The sequence below is a fragment of the Psammomys obesus genome, unplaced genomic scaffold, assembly GCF_907164565.1.
Source record: "Psammomys obesus unplaced genomic scaffold, mPsaObe1.curated_primary_1811, whole genome shotgun sequence".
Classification (NCBI taxonomy): Eukaryota; Metazoa; Chordata; class Mammalia; order Rodentia; family Muridae; genus Psammomys; species Psammomys obesus.
The window spans coordinates 27,289,923-27,307,987 of NW_026596057.1; the positions used below are offsets into that span (position 1 = coordinate 27,289,923).

An 18,065-nucleotide genomic window follows, 5' to 3' on the forward strand; every position below is an offset into this window, starting at 1 on the left:
ATGCATCTCTCGGAAAGAATTAGTGCAATTCTCATATGAAAATTTCTTGTACTCTATTATTGTAAAATGAACTTGTATTTACCTGGTTCAACTGATGTCTTGGATGATTATTGTCTCTGCCCGCTAACCTGCCTCCATACAATATAACCTATGCCTAGAATGTTTTCAGCCTATGATACTTACTGCTTAATAAGCTCACCCTCTTTTGTTCTTACTAATCTCTGGCTGGCTGGTTGGTTCAACTCAGCTGTTCTGGCTCAAACTCCTCTCCCAGCTGTAACTTATTCAATCTGGCTTTGCTCTCAGCCTCTGAATTGCTCTGCTTCCTCTCAAAGTAACTCTAGCAGTTTTTTGTTTGTTTGTTTGTTTGTTTGTTTTTGTTTGTTTGTGTATCTGTGTGTCTTCTGGCTTTTCATTCTCTGTCTCATTCTGTCTTCACCTGAGTTCTCTCTCTTCAATCTTTCTGTCTATATATGTTTTGATAAAAGTGCTTCCTCCCTTTCTCTCTCTCTCTCTCTCTCTCTCTCTCTCTCTCTCTCTCTGTGTGTGTGTGTGTGTGTGTCTGTCTGTCTGTCTCTTTCTGTCTCTTCACTGCCCCTTAAATAGCTTCCCTTTCCCTTCTCTTCTCATGAAAGCTGGGTATTTCTATTCTGCCAAACCATACTCTGATTTGTCACATTTTCTGCCATTCAGTTAGGCATCAGTTTTAGACATGGGTGCTTCCTTCAGCTATACTACTCCTGGGCATATGTCCAAAATACGCTCAAGTATGCAACAAGAACATTTGCTCAACCATGTTGATAGCAATTTTATTCGTAATAGACAAAATCTGGAAACAACCCAGATGTCCCTCAACAGAGGAATGGATATAGAAATTGTGGTACATTTACACAATGGAATATTATCCAGCAATTAAAAACAAGGAAATCATGAAATGTGCAGGCAAGTGGAAGGAACTAGATAAGATCATCCTGAATGAGGTATCCCAGAAGCATAAAGACACACATGGTATATACTCATACAAGTGGAGAGTAGACGTATAATAGGAGGTTAAAATACTAAAGTCTGTACACCTAAAAAGGCTAAGCAATAAGGAGGACCTTGGGTAAAATGCTCAATCCTCATCCAGAAAGGCAAATGGGACAGATAATGGAAGAGGGAGAAGACAGGGAACAGGACAGAAGCCTACACAAAGGGCTGTTGAAAAACTCTACCTAGCAGGGTATCGAAGCAGATGCTGAGAGTCATAGGCAAACTTTGGGCAGGTTCCAGGAAATAACATGGAGGAAGGGGAAGATAGAAAGACCTGGAGGGGAGCTCCACAAGGAGAGCAACACAAGCAAAAAATCTGGGCCCAGGGTTCTTTTCTGAGGCTGAGACCCCAACCAAGGATCATGCATGGAGATAATCTAGAACCCCTGCACAGATGTAGCCCATGGCAGGTCAGTTTCCAAGTGGCTTCTCTTGTAAGGGTAACAGTTGCTGTCCCTGACAAGAACTCAGTGTCTGACTGTTTGATCATTTCCCCCTGGGGAGAGGGGCAGCTTTACTATTCCACAGAGGAAGACAATGTAGCCAGTGCTGATGAGACCAATAGGCTAGGGTCATAAGGAAGGGAAGGAGGACTTGTCCCATCAATGAACTGGGGAGGGGCATGGGAAGAGAAGAGGGAGGGGGAAGTATTGGGAGGGGAAAAACGAGGGGGCTACAGCCAGGATACAAAGTTAATAAACTGTAATAAATAAAAAAATAAAAATAGAAAGGAAAATGAACCTGTAGACCCATAAAAACAAACAAACAAACAAAGAAACAAAAAACTAAATTTACATTCATTGTTGGGATTAAAGGCATGTGCCACCACACCAGGACATAAGCTTTTCTATACCTGATACTTTGTTCTATACCAGGATGATCCAGAACTCAGATCTGTTTGCCTCTGTTCTTGTGGATTTCAGACTCTAGAATCATGTCCCATAATTTGCCTATTCTTAAATACTTAGTTATAGAGACAGAAATTTTTAATGAATTTAATGGGAATGTTTTAGTAAGCATACTTTTATTTTAATTCAGAGTAACAAAATTCAGGAAAGAGCAAGATGTAGGTTTTTTTAGGTCACTGAACTGACTCACTTCCCCTTCATTTCTTAACAACATTGTGGGATCATTTTACAAAGATTCCAGAGCCTCTGGTGACATCTGGTTTCCTGTGATTTTTCTCTATTGCCTTTATATCAACTCCTCCACTTTCTAAATTGCATCTTGATATCTTTAGAACAGTTGCTAGAATGTGCTGTGACAATCATATGAACAAGTGTTTATTTTCTTTTTTTATTAAAATTTTCTTTTTTATATTAGTTACAGTTTATTTACTTTATAACCCAGCTGTAGCCTCCTCCCTCATTCCCTCCCAATCCCACCCTCCCTCACTCATCTCCTCCCTGCCCCTCTCTAAGTCCACTGATAGGGGAGGTCCTGACCTCCCCTTCCATCTGACCCTAGCTTATCAGGTCTCATTAGGACTGGCTACAATGTCCTCCTCTGTGGCCTAGCTAGGCTGCTCCTCCCACAGGGGGTGGGGGAGGTCAAAGAGCCACAGAGTTCATGCCAGAGAAAGTCCCTGTTACCCTTACTAGGGTACCCACTCGGATACCGAGCTGCCATGGGCTATGTCCAAGCAAGGATTATAGGTTATATCCATTCATGGTCCTTGGTAGGATAATCAGTCTCAGACAAGGCCCTGTGCCAAGATATATTTGGTCCTTGTGGAGCTCCTGTCCTATCAGGGCTTACTAACTCTCTCATGTGATTCCCTGCACTCTGCCCAAAGTTTGGCCATGAGTCTCAGCATCTGCTTTCATACTCTGCTAGGTAAGAGTCTTTCAGAGGCCCTCTATGGTAGGCTCCTATCCTGCTTCTCATTTTCTCCTACTTTCAGTTTATTTTCTTATAAATGGAGCCATGCTTTTAAAAATCATTTGGATTATGAATTGTATTGTCCACCATGTTTTTTTTCCAGTAATTATTTTTTAGCTTAGAAGAGAAACTTTTCAAAATATTTTTCATTAGGTAAGATTAACTATAGTGATATGTTAATCTACTTTTTCTCATTTCTTTTGAGGTTTTTGAGAGGCAAGCATATTAAATACAAATAATTAACATGTTTTCTTCTTTTAAAAAATGTTCTTACTGAATGAAAAAAAATCTCCAAAAACAGAAAACAGTTTTTATTCTTTTTCTGTTAATGAATTTGATGGACATATTTTAAACAATGCAGATAAAAAGCCCTGTGGTAATGCAATAATATAGTGTGGAAAGGGCTAAACCAGGGTGATAAGGAGATTTCACAGAAATGAAATACCTTAGCAAAAAAAAAAAAAAAAAAATGAGAAAATGAATCTATCATAGTTTCAAATTATATAACATTTATATTCTTCCACTTTAAATGCAACATGATGAGACCTGATAAGCTAGGGTCAGATAGAATAGGGAGGTCCTTACCTATCAGAAGACTGGGGGAAGGAAATAAAGGGAGAAGAGGCAGGGTGGGTTGGACTGAAAGGAGCAAGGAAGGGGTCTCCAGAAGGGATACAAAGTGAATAAATTATAATAAATAAATATATAAATAAATTAAATAAAAATGCGACATATATTTCAGTATTAGTAAATCATTATTTTAACCAAAAGTCTTACTGGATAGTTCAAGCATTTTATTCCCAAATGCATTAAATATTGACTCTTATTTTTATGTTTACCTTAAAAGATTCTTCAAATCTATAATCTAATTATTTTTTTTCAATTTTGTATATACCATGATAGATTATAGTATTTAGGATCAAGGACTATGTTGTAATTTTTTGTTAGGTTAGTACATTAGGTTAGTACATTTTGTATAATATTTGGTCTATGTGTGTTCATGATGAAGAACATTATAGTTTATTTTATAAAATCTAAATAAGTGATTAATTATCATTGTAATAATTAGCAGTACTATGTCTCTATTAAGTTAACTTTCTGTGACTCTAATTTGTCCCAATAAGTTCAGCCATATAGTGGCTATTGTGAAGGGTGTTGTTTCCCTAATTTCTTTCTCAGCCCTTTTGTCTTGGGTATACAGGAGCACTTCTGATTTTTTTTTTGAGTTAATTTTGTATCCAGACACTTTGATGAAGGTATTTATCACCTGAAGGAGTTCTCTGGTTGAAATTTTGGGGTCGCTCATGTATACTATCATATCATCTGTGAATAGTGAAACTTTGACTTCTTCCTTTCTGATTTGTATCCCCTTGATCTCTTTTAGTTGTCTTATTGCTTTACCTAGGACTTCAAGTACTATGTTGAATAGACATGGAGAGAGTGGGCAGCCTTGTCTTGTCCTTGATTTCAGTGGCATTGATTTGAGTTTCTCTCCATTGAGTTTGATGTTGGCTATAGGCTTGCTGTATGTTGCCTTTACTATATTTAGGTATGTGCATTGTATCCCTGATCTCTCCAATACTTTAAACACGAATGGGTGTTGCATTTTGTCAAATGCTTTTTGGCATCTAAAGAGATGATCATGTGGTTTTTCTTCTTCAGTTTGTTTATGTGGTGGATTACACTGATGGATTTCCATATACTGAACTACCCTTGCATTTCTGGGATGAAGCCTACTTGGTCATGGTGGATGATATTTTTGATGTGTTCTTGGATTCTGTTTGCAAGTATTTTATTGAGTATTTTTGCATCAATGTTCATAAGAGAGATAGGTCTGAAGTTCTCATTTTTTGTTGGGTCTTTGTGTGGTTTAGGTACCAAGGTGACTGTGGCTTCATAGAATGAGTTTGGTAATGTTCCTTCTCTTTCTCTTTTGTGGAATAGATTGAAGAGAATTGGAGTTAGCACTTCTTTGAAAGTCTAGTAGAATTCTGAGCTGAAACCATCTGGCGCTGAGCTTTTATGGGAAGGGAGCCTGTTGATGACTGCTTCAGTTTCCTTGGGGGATATAGGGTTATTCAATCTTTCTACCTGATCTTGATTTAGTTTTGGTAGGTGGAATCTAGCAAGAAAATTGTCGCTTTCTTTTAGATTTCCAAATTTTGTGGCATATAGACTTTTGAAGTAAGTCCAAATGATTGTTTGTATTTCCTCAGTGTCTGTAGTTATGTCCCCCTTTTCATTTCTGATTTTGCTGATTTGGGTAGTTTCCCTCTGCCTTTTGGTTAGTTTGGCTAAGGGTTTGTCTATCTTGTTGATTTTCACAAAGAACCAACTCTTGGTATCATTGATTCTTTGAATTGTTTTATTTGTTTCTAATTGATTGATTTCAGCCCTGAGTTTGATTATTTTCAGCTGTCTGCTCCTCTTGGGTTATTTGATTCTTTTTTTCTAGGACTTTCAGTTGGGCCATTAGGTTGCTTGTATAAGATACTACAAATTTCTTTTTTTTCTTCAAATATTTTATTTTTTTATATTGATTACAGGTTATTTACTTTGTATCCCATGTGTAGCCCCCTTCCTCAATCCATCCCAACCCACCCTCCCTCACTCATCTCCTCCCTGTCCCTCTCTAAGTCCACTGATAGGGAAGGTCCTCCTCCGCTTCCATCTGACCCTAGTTTATCCGGTGTCATCAGGACTAGCTGCCTTGTCCTCCTCTGTGGCCTAGCAAGGCTTCTCTTCCCTCAGGTGGGTGGGGAGGTCAAAGAGCCAGACACTGAGTTCATGTCAGAGACAGTCCCTGTTCCCCTTACTAGGAAACCCACTTGGATGCTGAGCTGCCATGGGCTACATCTGAGCAGGGGTTAACTAAAAAAAAGCAACAAATCAAACAATCCAATGAAAAAAATGGGGTACAGAGCCAAACAGAGGATTTTCTGTAGAGGAATATAGAATGGCAGAGAAAGGCTTAAAGAAATGCTCAACATTTTTAGTCATCAGGGAGATACAAATCAAAATGCCCCTGAGATTTCACCTTACATCCATCAGAATGGCCAAAATAAAATCTCAAATGGCAACACATGCTGCAGGGGTTGTGGAGAAAGGGGAACCCTCTTCCATTGCTGGTGGGAGTGTAAACTTGTACAACCACTTTAGAAATCAATCTGGTGCTTTCTCAGACAACTAGGAATAGCGCTTCCTCAAGATCCAGCTAAACCACTCCTAGGCATATATCCAAAAGATGCTCAAGTACACAAATTTCTTCTTAAAGGCACTTAGTGCTATGAATTTTTGTCTGAGCACTGCTTTCATTGTATCCCATAAATTTGGGTATGTTACACCTTCATTTTTATTGAATTCTAGGAAGTCTTTAATTTAGTATGACCTGGAGAGGACAGGACCTTTAAAAGGACCAAACATATCTGGTCACAGGGGTCTTTTCTGAGACTGTTTCTCCAACCAAGGACCATGCATACATATAACCTAGAACCCCTGCTCAGATATAGCCACGGCAGTTCAGTATCCAAGTGGAAATCCCTAGTAAGTGGAACAGGGACTGTGTCTGACATGAATTCAATGGCTGGCTCTTTAACCCACTCCCTGAGGGAGGAGCAGCCTTTCTAGACCACAAAGGAGAACATTGCAGCCAGTCGTGAGGAGACCTGATAAGCTAGGTCAGATGGAAGTAGAGGAGGATGTCCCATATCAGTGGACTTAGAGAGGGCCAGGGAGGACATGAAAGAGGGAGGGTGGGATTGGGAGGGAATGAGGGAGGAGTCTACAGCTGGGATACAAAGTAAATACACTGTAACTAATATAAAAAAATTAAAAAAAAATATTCAGCCATATATAACTTCAAAAAGACAAAAGAGTAGAAACTGTTTTAAGATATGTTTCCTAACTGTTTTTTAAAAGATGAGGTCGTTGGAGGGGAGGCTTATGGATTTTAAGTTCTCCATGGTATAATTAAAATAAAGTGCTCACATCTAAAAATTTTCTCAGACTTTTATAATTTAATGATACACTAAAATATACATATATGTGTTTTGTATTTTCTTAATCTATTGATCACTAAACAATGAATGCAGAAAAGTATCTCGGAGATAAAATACCTTTCACTGTCTGGAGACCTTTATATGTTTTTAGATGAGAAGAATGTATGTGGTAGTCTATGGGAAGCTACTGGTCTTTTTGTCTAGAGATAAAACTTTCTAATAATGCTTTGGGAATGACTCTGTAGTGAAATAGTGAACAACTTACCACTAAATAAATGACAGATTTAAACATGATACTTGCCCTTGAACAAAAGAGTCAGAAGAAAGATGTTCTCAGTCCCTCCCTAAAGTCCTTGGATTTAGAAATAATTGTTAAAGCTTCCTTGAAATGGCCTAATGATGTTTTAGATTAATTTAGAAAATGGCTCTATTTTACACATAAAGAATTTGATCCATCAAGAAAACTTCATCTATGTTATGGATTGTATTATTTTTGCTTGTTTTGCTTGGACTGACAAGCAGGAAAAGCCATGGCTAACTATAAACCTATCTTCTAAATGAAACTTCTGAAAAATCCTGTTACATGAGGTCTATGTGAGATTAGTCTTGCTAGTCATAGTTATCACTTGGTTAAAAAAACATGAATTTTGTTATTAAGTTTTCGAAATCGTCGTTTATTGTGAGATTGATGTACTAACATGTGGCATTTGGAAAATGATTCCAAATACTTTAAGTTCTAACAGTGACATAGCCATTAAGTGGGAAAGCAGGAATTAAATAAAATCAAAGTTCCTCATTTATTATCAAATACTTAGAAGTTGAATTTGTTTAGAATTTTAAATGTTGTTTAATTTTCAAATTTCTCTTTCCTATATAAATATTGAATCAAATTCTAAAATTATATAACTCTGTGGCAATTCTGCACTGCATACATAACATTATCTGGCATTTGAAGTCAGCAGGAATGAAAAGTTGTCTGGAGTTAATTTTGTGGGAATGCTATTTCTAAATTTATACATGCTGCAGTTGAGTGATTATAAGCCGGCAGAGCATGGAATGACATTCTACCTCCTCATCAGAAGCACACACTAACTTTCTAGCATATGGAAGCATTTCTGCACTACCAGTTATTCTGAGAAAGAAACACATGATTTATAAATACTGTCAAATCAAATGTGCACTTCCAAATTCTATGTGCAAATTCTATGGTGATATGTCCTATGTGCTAGAAACAGTGCCTTTTCTCAAACCTTAGGATCATCCTGTGATGGAATGGGTACAGTCTGCAGTGAAGTCAATTCAGGTATTAATCTGATTCAGCCAAACATCATCCATGGAATCGGAAATGAGCTTATTTAACATGTCTGGATCATCTTTTTTACCATTTTTAAAGTGTATACAACAATAACTTCTATGTACATTTGTTTTCGCATAGCAAATGTATCTTCTGTAAAAAGTTTATCTCACTGTCTGATAACCTCTTCTCTGAAAATGCTCTCTTTCTTTTCTTCTTCAAAATTATCAGTTGAGGGGCATCTGGGCTGTTTCCAGCTTCTGGCTATTACAAATAAAGCTGCTACAAACATGATTGAGCAAATGTCCTTATTGTGTACTTGAGCCTCTTTTGGATATATGCCTAGGAGTGGTATGGCTGGATCTTGAGGAAGCACTATTCCTAGCTGTCTGAGAAAGCACCAGATTGGTTTCCAGAGTGGTTGTACTAGATAGATTTCCAGAGTGGTTGTACCAGTTTACATTCCCACCAGCAGTGGAGGAGGGTTCCCCTTTCTCCACAACCTCTTCAGCATGTGTTGTCCCTTGAGTTTTTCATCTTGGCCATTCTGATGGGTGTAAGGTGAAATCTCAGGGTCATTTTGATTTGCATTTCCCTAATGGCTAATGACGTTGAGCATTTCTTTAAGTGTTTCTCTGCCATTCAATATTCCTCTACAGAGGCCAGAAAATTTGAACACAGAGGTCTTCCCAGAGACTCATACTACAACCAAATACCAGGCATGGAGATAACCTAGAACCCCTGCACAGATATAGTCCATGGCAGTTTAGTGTCCAAGTGGGTTACACTGTAATGGGAAGAGGGACTGCCTCTGACATAATCTGATTGGCCTGCTCTTTGATCACCTCCCCCTGAGTGGGGAGCTGCCTTACCAGGCCACAGAAGATGACAATGCAGCCACTCCTGATGTGATCTGATAGAGTAAGATCAGAAGGAAGGAGAAAAGGATGTCCCCTATCAGTGGACTTGGGGAGGGGCATGCATGAAGAAGGGGGAGGGAGGGTGGAACTGGGAGGGGAGGAGGGAGGGCCTTATGGAGGGGATACAAAGTGAATAAAGTATAATTAATAAAATTAAATTAAATTAAAAAAACCTATCAGACATGTTTTTTAAAGAATATACATGGGACACATCATGATAAAATGATTGTACCTGTGATTGCTTCTTGTTACTTTTGTATGGCAATTGTTAGCCTGACAGTCATCAGAACTATTGACAAAAGAACAACATATTTAGTCACGCCTCACCTCATAGCCTACCATGCATCCAAAAGAATTTCACCTAGTTTTGTTGATGCTGTACTAATTAGTTATTTTTTCCTAAGGGGAAAAGTATTTAGTTCACCATTTGAGAGATTTCAGCTGATTGTCTTGTGGCTTTAGTTCTCAGTGAAGTAAGTATGGTGAAGCAGAGTCATTTTAGGGAGATTACTGTGGATCTAGGGTTCATTACATAGAGGAAGGAGACAGAAAGAAATATGAAGGGATCATGGATGAGGAAAACATTTCAAAGAATGTACTTATTTTCTCCTGCCAGATCTCACCTCCTAGTAGCCCTTCTGCTCTATGGCACCACCAACTGAACACCATTCCTTAACATATATGTGTGTTAGATGGAAAATTGTCAGAATCATAATAGTCAGTGTCAGAAATACAGCCATGGAGTTGTTGAAAACCTTAGAATGTATTACAAATATGTTCGTATTTATAGATGAGGTAATTCCATTGTAGGCAATTGAGAACTATTAATATATTAATAACTATTAATTCAGAATTATTAATAATACTTGCATAAGTACTTGCATGATACAATAAAGTCAATGCCTCAGTGGCTTAATTTAGAAGAAAAATTGAAGTGACTCTGTCCTGAGAATTTTTTGTCAGTTGGGAAGAAGATCATCATGCCTCCACCAGAATACCTATAAGAAAGTCTGTAGTGTATATTATTCATTTAAGATTGAGGTGGGCAGGCCCAGTCTATGGCCTGTGAGGTGGGACCAGTAATACCTCTGTCCATGTAGTCCTGAGTTGTATAAGTGAGCAATGAGGATCAAGCCAAGAAGCAGTATTCCTCCATGGAATCTGTTTCAGTTCCTGACTCCAGGTTCATACCTTCAGTACCCTTTATACTGGACTACAACTAATTGTAAACCAAAATAAACTTTTCTTCGCAATTGCTTTTGGTCATGGTGCTTTATCATAGCATTAAAAGCCTAGCCAATGCCTGGAGATAACCTAAGACCCCTGCACAGATGTAGCCCATGGCAGTTCAGTATCCAACTGGGTTTCATAGTAATAGGAACAAGGGCTGTCTCTGACATGAACTGGTTGGCCTGCTCTTTAATTACCTCCCCCTGAGGGGGAAGCAGCATTACCAGGCCACAGAAGAAGACAATGCAGCCACTCCTGATGAGACCTAATTGACTAGGATCAGAACGAAGGAAAAGAAGGCCTCCCCTATCAGTGGACTTGGGGAGGGTCATGCACACAGAGAGGGGAGAAAGGAAGGGATTGGAACAGGAGGAAGGAGGGAACCACAGGGGAGATACAAAGTGAATAAAGTGTAATTAATAAAGAATTTTAAAAAATTTTAAAAAAAGCCTAGCCAAGTCAAACACTTAGAGGCATGATCATGTGTGTTATTTACATGACACAAATATATTTTTGTTTCAGTCATATATGTCTCTGTGTGTATGCTCTAGAATTTGGCTTTGTAATTTCTCTTATTTTTTATTTTTTGATATTGATGAATTTGATGTTTATATTACACTTAAATTTTAATATGACATTGAAAATCAGTAAGAGATTAAAATACTTAAAATATGTGCTTTATCAAAAAAAATAATTTTAGAAAAAAATGTGTTTATACAGAATGTTTTCTAATGATAAAAATCACAAATATTTATTTATTAAAAATTATCCTAATTTTATAAATATAATGTGGAATATTATAATTTAATAACTGTATCTATGATATAATTATCAAATGAAGAGAGTTAATATCAATTTCTTTGTATATATTTAGGGTTTTAGGTTAAATTTTTTTTCATTTTTGTTTTACAGAGCAATAATTACTTCTACATGTGTATATGTACACATATTATGTGTACTGATCAAATTGGAATAAGTAACACTACCTTCTCTGCATTGATCAGGTTAGGTTTGAATTCTATGTTGTCCTTCTTCCTCTAAATCATAGAACAGCCCTCTGTGTGCTGCCTTCAGTTCCTTGCTGCTTAGAACACCAGCTAGTATTTACTACTCTTATGTAGCTCTTCTAGTACTGGCCATTCGATTACCTACAAATCTTTTTCTCTTCTCATACTTTCTAACGTCTAGGGGTCATATTTTAGAATTTGGATTAGTGTTTTTGTTTAGCATCCACATATAAAGTATGGATGTCTGTTTCTGACATTTCTTTCAATGTGGTGTCCTCCAGTGCTGTCCTTTCTGTTACAAATGAGAGCATATCATCTTATGGCAGAGCAGTATTGAATTTTGTATAAATAACATGTTTTTATCAGTTCATCTCCTGTTGGGTGGTTAAGTTAAATTCATTTATTTTTAGCTACTGTGTATAGTGAGATAGACGTAGGATATGATGATCTTTGGTATGCTCATGTCATTTCAGTTAGGTGTACACATAGTTGTGGGATAGCTGAATCCCAGGGCAGGGCTTTTTTTTTTTTTTTTTCCATTTTTGAAGAACTTTCACACTTTGTATCATTGTGCTAGAGCAATTCATACTCCCAAAGACAGTATGAAATGAATCTCGTTTTACTATATTCCTTCAAACAGTAATTACTTTTCTATTTTAATAGTGATTATTCTGTGTGGGGCTAGATGATACTTCATTGTAGTTTTGATGAAATTTTCCACATTTTTAATACTATTGAGTACTTTTGATTTCACAAAATTGTTAACTATTTGATTTCTTTTTGGGAAGTTTCTATTATTTATTAAATTGGATATGCTATTAATATTATTTAACGTTTTTGAAATTCTGTTCATTTTTTAGATGAGTTGTTTATAAAATTTTTACCTATTATAAAATATTTACCTATATACCTATTTTTACCTATTTGGTGTTCAGTTTATGTGTGTATGCAGGTGTGTGTGTGTATACTTTTTTATTTTATTTTATTTTTCTTTTTAGTTACATTTTGTTAACTCTGTGTCCCAGCTGTATCCCGCTCCCTCATTCCCTCCCCAACCCCACATTCCCTCCCTGGTCTCTTCTGCCCCTTTCCACGTCCACTGATAGGTGAGGACCTCCTCCCCTTTCATTTGACCCTGTTTTATCAGGTATCTTCAGGGCTGGCTGCAAAGTCCTCCTCTGTGGCCTAACAGGACTGCTCCTCCCCTGGGGTGGGGGGGGGGAGGTCAAAGAGCCTGCCCTTGAGATCCTGTTAGAAATAGTCCTTGTTCCCCTTACTTTGGAAAACTACTTGGTTACTGAGCTACCACGGGCCACATCTGAGCCGAAGTTCTAGGTTATATCCGTAGATGGTCCTTGGTTGAGTGTTAGTCTCAGAAAAGACCCTGTGCCCGGATATATTTGGTCCTTGTAGAGCTCCTATCCTTTCCATATCATACTAACTCCCCTTCTTTCATATGATTCCCTGCACTCTGCCGAGGGTTTGGTTATGAATCTTAGTGTCTGCTTTGAAACACTGCTAGGTAGAGTCTTTCAGATGCCTTTTGCGATAGACTCTTGTCATACGTTCAATGCACATCCCATTTGTCTTTCTCTTATTTAAGAAATAGTTTTATCTAAAATGTCTTTTTGTACTTTTTGTTACTTTTATAGCTTCATGTCTAAACTTTGGTTATGATCAGGTTTCAGTTGTATACAGTGAGAGATGCTTATCCAGTTTCTATATCAAGTGTCCATCTCACTTTCTAGAGCACCATTTGCTGAAGAGGGAATTCTTTCTTCGGTGTGTGTCTCGGTGATTTTGATTTCTTGGTTAAGAATGCAAGTTATTACCTGGAAATTCTACTCTATTTGTTATGCCTTCTTTTATGTCTGAGCCATGTTGTTTTGATAGTTTTAATTTGTACTGTATTTTTTTTCCTTTTATTGTAAGTAGATTTGGAGGCCTCATGAATTATCCCAGTAGCCCTCGCGCTTCCTCTTCCTGAAAGCGGCCAGAGGTGACCCATGAAAACGGTTTGCTACTCTCTTGACCCAGAACACCCTACATAATCATGCAAATCAAGAGGTTCAAAACTTCCTGTTCACTTTAAGACCAGCTGCCCAGCCCATCAAAGGTATGTGTATCTGTAAAGCTACCAAGTGTCTGAAAGATGTCACTTTAAAGAAGCAAAGCGTTCCATTCTGGCGGTATAATGGTAAAGTTGGGAGGTGTCCCCAGGCCAAACAGTGGGGCTGGACTCAGGGTCGGTGGCCAAAATAGAGTGCTGATTTTTTGCTGCACATGCTTAAAACTGCAGAGTAATGCTGAACTTAAGGGTTTAGATGTAGATTCTCTAGTTATTGAACACATCTAGGTGAACAAAACACCTAAGATGAGCTGTTGAACTTACAGAGCTCATGGCCAGATTAATACATACATGAGCTCCCCCAGCCACATTGAAATCATCCTTACTGAAAAGGAACAAATTTTCCAAAGCCAGAAGAAGAGGTTGCACAGAAGAGAAAAACATCCCAGAAGAATCTGAAAAAACAAAAACTGATGGCATGGCAATAATAAATTCCTGTACGAGATAAATGCACATACAAACTAAAGAAAAAGAACACAGATTAGTTTTTCATACATATATCCTAATTTCCATTTTCCCCTTCATGCCATGAATTTCAAAACCAGATTATCTACTATTTCCTGTCTTGTTCATTTTACTCAAGATTTATTTCAAAATTTTCATTTCCATATTATTTTTAAGATTACTTTTGATTTGTAAATAATTGGTATTTTGAAAGGATAACTCTATATGTTGCTTTGGGTACCCTCAGTATATAAAACAATATTAATTCTTACAATTCATTAACATAGGAAGTACTTCTTCGTGTGTGTGTGATCCTTGATTTCTTTCATCAAACTTCCTCAACTTTCACTGTATAGTTCCTTTAGTTCTTTGATAAAGGTATTTCCCATGGTTTCAAAATTATCTTTGTAGTTGTAATGAATGAAAATGTTACATGACTTATTTTTTTCAGAAATACTGCTATTGGGGTAAAAACAGAATCACAAAACAAAACAAAAACCCACCAAAAATTATGCTATGAAATTTTTACTTATCATATTGTAAAATTCAACCTTACCAACTCGTTGATCAGTTCTCACAGATATTTGGTGGTAATATGTAGATTTTTTCTTTATAAAACCATATTATCTACAAACTGATAAATTAACCAATTATCAGAAACCAGAAAAAAAAAAAAACTAGAAAGCAATTCACTTCTTGCTCATAGCATTGTACTTGCTCCAAAGGGTTGATGACATATTTTGGCAAACAGTTGAAAGATGACGACCCCTAAATGTATGAAGATGATTCTATTGAAGTCTCCAAATAATGAAGAAGACAGACTGTCAATTGGCCATCTCTTGCCACCAAAGGAAGCTTTCAGTACTCAGAAGAGGGTACATCCAATCAAGTTGTTGGCAAAAAGCATCCCTAGGGAAGCTCCAAACAACCCAGAATGTTGCCAAGACAATTGGTTTCTCTCCACAAACTGACAGTCAGGCTTCATTGTTGAATACAGCACACACACAACTCACTGAACTTGGAGAGGTTGACATGGTACCTGCATAGAGCCTTTACCCTGACATTTTAACTTCTTTGGTACCGGAAGGTATTTTTCAGGCTACCAAAAGAGATATTTATACACCAACCAAAACATAAAATCTATAATCTGTCCTGCCTACAAAATAACCTAGGGCTATTGTGGCACAAAGCTTATGAATATAGCCAACCAACATCTGATTTGACTTAACGCCCAATCCATGAGAAGGAATCCATATCCCAAACTGCTTGGGTGACCAAAAGCAAGAAACTAGATAGCCCAGAGACCTAGGGTAAAACCAAATACTACTTGTCTTTTAAAAAGGTATTGATAATAATGGCTTCTAATAATTTTCTGCCATACTCATAGATCAGTGCCTTGCTCAGCCACCACTAGAGAAGCTTCTTCCTGCAACAGAAGGGAAAAATAAACACCCACAGCCAGAAGTTAATGCAGAGAGAGATAGACCTTGGAACAGTCAGCTCTAAATGGGATCCCTCCATCAAATTTCTCTTTTCAGAGCCCAGGGTAACCCATGGCAGAGGAGGCAGAAAGGGTTCAAGAGCCAGAGGGCATGGAGGATGCCAGGAGAACATGGCCATATAATTCCACTGTGAAAAGCTAATATGACTTACAGAGACAGAAGCAGACAGCACAGTGCCTACATGTGATGAGTACGCACCCAGTTCTCTGTGTATATATTATACATTTTAAGCGGGTCTCTGGCTGTTTCTCTTTCTTTTAGATGCTTTTCCTTTTGGTGATTTGCCTTGTCTAAGTCTGAAGTGATAGTTTTTGTTTTATCTTATTATGTTTTATTTCATTGTGTTCTGCTAATCTCTTAGAAGACTATTCTTTTCTAATGAGAGACAAAAAAAAGAGCAGAGATGGAAAGAACAGGGAGGACAAGAGGGAGGAGAAACCTTAATCAGAACATATTGTGTGAAAAAAGAATATATTTTCAATAAAAGGGAAAAATAATAAGAAAAGAAGGATAAAAGCCTCTAAGAGCCATTCATGTACGTATTTAGTTGTAAGATATTCCAGTGTGGTATCTGGGGATAAGACTTTTTGCTTCCACCTCCATTTTAGATACAAAAAACCACTTCTATTCCACTTTATAGTTGTTTGCAGAAAATATACCCTAACCCTGCAGAAGTGTGGTCAAAAGAGATTGAGAGCTTGCCAATCAGATGAAAAGAAGCCAAAGGAAAAAAATTTTCACTGATACACTTTTAGAAATGATAGGTGTCTCTAAATATTCCTGTGAGTATTGAAAAGCTTTCCATCAAAAAATGATGGCAATAAAATGTTAGTGTATTTGAAAGAATAAAACCTAACAGCTTGAAATAGGAAACACACAATCTCATTTCAGCGTCAAAAGCCCCATCCTTCATTCAGAAAGAGCAGCGACACTTGAGGATAAATCCTCTAGGAAGGATCCTGCCTTGGGGAGATTTCTTTCTCTTTCTTTAAAAATGTATTTTTTTTTATGATTTGAAACTTTCATACATTTATAAAATGAATGAAATCTTTTTACCTCCTTCATCCATCTATCTTATCCCTCTCCCTCTTCTCCAACTTTTTCTCTTTTACCTGTTTCATTATTATTATTATTCCTCAGATCTTGGGTCCAGCAAAACATTACTTTTACTGTAGTTAAGTGAAATATATAATTGTTTACCAAGGAAGCATGTTGAGACTATTGTACACACATATGTGTATACACACACACACACACACACACACACACACACACACATATATATATACATGCATACATATATGTATATATGGAGGATACCAGGAGAACATGGCCATCTAAATCAACTATGAAAAGTGCATATGAACTTATATATACTTATCTATCTATCTATCTATCTATCTATCTATCTATCTATCTATCTATCTATGAAGAGAAACAGCAGATGATTAGAAAAAAGTTCCAAAGAGTAAGGAACACAGCATTCTTGAATTCTGAGTCATATCAAGTACTGTAGAATGAGGAGCCATGAAAGCATTTCTTTTATAATGAGTAGTTGTTAGCTAACATCAAAGTTTCTGTGTACATGGAGACCATGTGCATGATTCTTGTTGGTAGAGTAATTGTCAGAATGAGTCTAATAACTGAAGTCTAGTTAGGCTGTACAGCTCCCAACTGTGACTATAAAAATATTATGCAAAATAGCATCAGTCACACAAGATGAAACTTGTAGCAATTTGCTATTCTGGAAATTATATTTATAATCTGGGTGATAATTGAAAGCCAGGTCCTAGTTTAGACATTTCTTCAGGATTTAATGTATCCAAGTAAGTTCACCACTTATAATCTTCATTTATTTAAAATGATTCACTTAACAAGTTACAATATCTTCAAACAAAAGTGAAAGTACCGCTGAAATGTGATAAATCATGAAATAAGAATCATAGGGATTATTTTACAATAGGTGGATAATTTCTGTATGATTTTATTCATATAAACATACATTTAGTTTTAACATTTGCACATCTCATTTGTATCCTTTGACTCTTTAGCACTTTTATTTAACATTGAAATATTTGTAATACCTCAGTTTTATGTAATGGTAATATTTAGTTATTTATTTTATAAGTTATATTGCATTTAAGAACACAAGAGTCGTTGTAATTAGTGAGACAGGCACAGTTCTCACATCAGAAAACTCATAATGTAACTCAACAAATAATGAAAATACTGTCGTCTGACTAAGAAATTTATAAAATGATCATTGTGGGAATATCAGTAGGATCCACCTAATTAATATCCTTTTTAAAACCAACTGGGTGTTGATTTTAGAAAATAAGCAGTGGTGAACATTAAATAATAAAAATAACTACATAAGTGCACCCAAACTCTATATGAAGAACAAGGGATCTTGAGTTCTTGTCCTACTCAACAATGAATAACTGTTTCATGCAAATGTCCTATTTAATCTCTTTGAGGTACCATTGCTTCTGTTAAAGTAAATGAGGAGACCATTAGTCTGAGTCTGTCATACTTTAAGCTCGTTTGTAGCAAACCGTCATGAAATCTATTTTTTGGATATTCTATGTGTTTGCCTTAGAGACGAGCTATCAGTTAAAAGCTGTTAATT

The 18,065-nt window shown here is 36.8% G+C and overlaps 1 pseudogene; it reads left to right on the forward strand.

Annotated features, from left to right (window-relative positions):
• The first annotated feature begins 2,834 nt into the window (after positions 1-2,834).
• LOC129689287 (60S ribosomal protein L17-like) lies at positions 2,835-13,918 on the forward strand (annotated as a pseudogene).
• Positions 13,919-18,065: the final 4,147 nt, after the last annotated feature.